Genomic DNA, 4,032 nt, shown 5'->3' with positions numbered 1-4,032 from the left:
AATTAAAATTCGAAAATTTTTTCTAAAGCCTCCAGGGGACTTCGTTTTCGCACGAAAAAATTTTATGTGCCCTTATTGCATCCGGACCCACAATTGAACCTGCGTGGCAAGAAATGTATGAACAATGAGGCTCAAAGAAAGGCGTAGCGGGATGTCGGTAGAACCTGCTCATCGATAGATGTGTCTGCAAAGATGCAGCATTCTACCAGCGTGACCTATCGATGGCCTGGATTGATTATCGGAAAGCTTTCGATTAGACCTCCCATAGACTTATCATCTATCTTTTGGAAATCTTAAAGGTTCAGCCGCAAATAGTTAGGTGCATAGAGAGATTGATGCCACTTTGGAAAGCAGATTTACTATCTCATCTGGAAAAAATCATGTGACAACTAATAAGGTCACCTTTCAGAGAGATGTCTTTCAGGGCGACACCATAAGCCCACTTCTCTTTTGCCTTACATTATTGCCACTGTCTCTAGCTCTTCGCCATTCCGACGGGTACTTGTGCGGCAAAACTGCAGATCGAAAGTACAAGGTCACTCATGTATTTTACATGGACGATCTTAAAATCTATGCTAAAAACAAAGAGCAACTACAACTAGCTCTAGGGATTGTCGAACGATATACTAAGGAAATTGGAATGGAATTTGGGTTGGACAAATTCAAAAAGGTTTATTTGAAGCGAGGAAAACTTAACGGCATCCTTGAAGATCCTGAGCTCGTTGATAGAAGCGCTATACGACACCTTTGCGCTGGAGAGACTTATGCATACCTGGGCGTGCCACAGAGCCGCATTCAGGATGTGACATCTATGAAGGATACTCTCCGAAGCAGATACAAACGTCTCATCCGGCAGATTTGGTCTTCCGAACTGTCGGCGAGGAACAAAGTATCTGCAACGAACATGCTTGCCGTCCCGGTAGTACTCTATTCATTTGGAGTCGTTCCATGGACGACGAACGACCTCAGATCCCTTGATATCGGGACAAGAAAAGTTATGCACATGAACAAAAGCATGCATCTTAAGTCTTCCGTTCCGCGACTGTTTTTTAAATCCCTTAAAATTCTTTGCAATAATTAAAAATCTTCCGAAGTATCTCGAAATTGACTAAAATTAATTTTAATCACGTAAAATTTGAAAAATATTCTTAAATTCCTTTACATCTCTTGACAAGCTTTAAAATCTTTAATTTTTGGAAAATAACTTAAAATATTTTCAAATAAATTTTAAATTAATTGCTTAACATTCTTTAAAGTCACTAAAACTTTTAGAAATATTTTCTCATCCTTTAAAAATAAACTTTAAAATCCCGTCAAGAACCTAGTTATTCCTTAAAATCACTTGAACTCTCAGATATCCTGTAAGATTTCTTGCTAATACTTAAACTCTTCCGAATTTTTTTTAAAACCCTTCATCTTCTTTCAATCATTTAAAATCTTTGAAAGTTTCTCGAAATTGATTGAAATTAATTTAAATCTCTGAAAATTCTTTAAACTTTTTTAAGTTCCTTTAAATCTCTTAAAAATCCTTGAAATGTTTGAATTTTTTCAAATTCATTAAAATCTGTTAAAATAAATTTTAAAAAACTCGCTTGAAATTCTTTAAGACCACTAAAACCGTCTTAAAATTTTACAAAATAACTTGTAAATCCTTCAAACGTTTTGAATTGTTATTAAATTATTTTTAAATCCTTTAAAAAGAAACTTGAAGATTCCGCCAAGTCCCTAGAAGTAATTCCTTGAAATCACTTGAATATTTTAAATCTCGTAAAATTTTTTGAAAATCCTGAAAATCCTCCTAATTTTTTTAAACTCACTTTAACTTTTTTGAAATAATTTAAAATATTGTAAAATTGACTAAATTTAAATCAAATTTTTTAATCCAAAATCCTTTAAATTTTCTAAGGCTTCTTAAAATCTCTTGAAAATCCCTAAATCAATCAATTTCTTTAAATACCTTGAAATCTCCTAAAATTCATTGCATCTGTTTTAATAACTTTTTAATAACTCGCTTGACTTTCTTTAAAATCATTAAAACTGTCATAAAATCCTATAAAATCTCTTGTAAATCTTTAATTCTTTTTCAACTATTTTTGAATTATTTTTACATTCTTAAAAATGAAACTTTCAGATTCCGCCAAGTCCCTAATAATTCCTTAAAATCACTTAAGTCCTTGGAAATCCTTAAAGTCCTCCGATTTTTTTTGAGCTCAATTCAATTTCTTTAACAACATTTTAAAAATTTCAAAAATGACTAAAATTAATTAAAATCTCTTAAAATCCTTAATTTTTTTGCAGACTCCTTTAAATCTCTTGAAGTCTCTTAAAATTTATTAAAATCTTTTTAAATAACTTTTCTTAAAACTCTTTAAATAGCTTTAAATTCTTTGAAGTCACTAAAACTGTGTTAAAATTTTTTTTAAATTCATTATAAATCTTGAAATGTTTTTGAATTATTTTTCAATCCTTTTTTAAAAATCATGAAATCCAGTCAATTCCCTATAGTAATTCCTTCAAATCACGTGAATTTTCAGAAATTCTTTAGGTTTTTTTTTTTTTTTTTTTGAAAATCCTTTGACTACTTCGAATTTGTTTGAAATTCCTTCAACTTCTTTAAAATTATTTCGAATTTTCGAATTTCAGCACAGTTGATTAAAATCCTTTGAGTTTTCTTAAATTCCTTAAAATATTAAAAAAATTACATCCCTTGAAATCTCTTCCAATTCATTAAAATCTTTTTAAATAACTTTTCAGTAACTCGCTTGACATTCTTTGAAATCACCTAAACTTCCTGAAAATTTGATTAAATTTCTTGCAAATCCTTAAACCTTTTTGGATTCTTAAAAAAATCTTTAAAATTCCTTCAAAGTCGTTCAAATTTTCTGCATTTTTTAAAATCATTTCAACTTTGTTGAAATCGTTTAAAATCACTTGAGAAACCCTAACATCACTTAAAATCTTTTTTAAATCCTTTAAAGTCTCTTTGATATAAATTTATTTGATATGAAACTACTTAAAATCACTTATCATCGAAAAGTATTATGACATAAGTCGCCGGCAATTGAGGTTATAACCTTACTTACGGCAAATTATATTTTTTCATGATGGATTGCCTAATAGAACATTTTCCAGATTGCCAACAATAATGAAATAAATGATTTTTCTTTCTTAAAAGCAAAAGTATATCACGATTTTTTACTTAATTTCGCCGAAATTAATTAATTTTAGTCAAACTTTAATCTAAACAATGCTTTGCAGTCCCATAGGAAACACGGGACTAGGCATGCCATCCTAACTTGGCGAGCGGGGTTGAATCCACGGGAGGGGGGAGAATTCCATGAGTGGGGAGAGCCGCCATCTTACGATGTGATATTTGATTATGCGCACGAGCATTTTTGCCGACAAACTGTGCATGAAAATACAAACATGTGGGCGCTGCCATGTTTGTCGCCGGACATCGAAAGGTGGCGGAACTCTCCCCTCATTGCATCACCCCCGCAATAGCATGTCTAGTCCCTTGTTTCCTATGTCCATGCAGAATACTCCTGGACATAGGAAACATGGGACTAGACCAGTGATCCCAGATCTGAAACGAGACGTGGTCCAATACAATGACACGTCTATGTCCGTGTGAATATGGTAGGAGACGATATAAATGCCTGGGTTGCGCGCGCAACCCATTTCTCCTCTTCTGAATTTGAAAACTCGAAGGTGCACGATTGTCGGTCGGAACACTTCGGCGGTTCTATTTATATCTCTATCTGCTTTGAAATAAAATGAAGAGATTGCGATTTAAATATTTCCAGATTTCGATGCTGGGCTGGCGATTCTCATGATTTGAATACTTCGCGCGCCTCTTTAATGCGTGTATTTTGAGGTTACGTTACTTCAAGTACAAAATATAAATTATATAAATATTAATACTATTATATATACCAGGTGTATACATATGAAACCGGTATTTTTTCAAGAAAAAAACACATTAATTTCAAGAGAATGATAACAAATATTTTATTCAAAGTATGCGCCCTC

The sequence above is a fragment of the Belonocnema kinseyi genome, chromosome 3 (assembly GCF_010883055.1).
Source record: "Belonocnema kinseyi isolate 2016_QV_RU_SX_M_011 chromosome 3, B_treatae_v1, whole genome shotgun sequence".
Lineage (NCBI taxonomy): Eukaryota > Metazoa > Arthropoda > Insecta > Hymenoptera > Cynipidae > Belonocnema > Belonocnema kinseyi.
The sequence above is the reverse complement of the archived record's forward strand: the minus strand, read 5'-3'. Positions refer to the sequence as shown.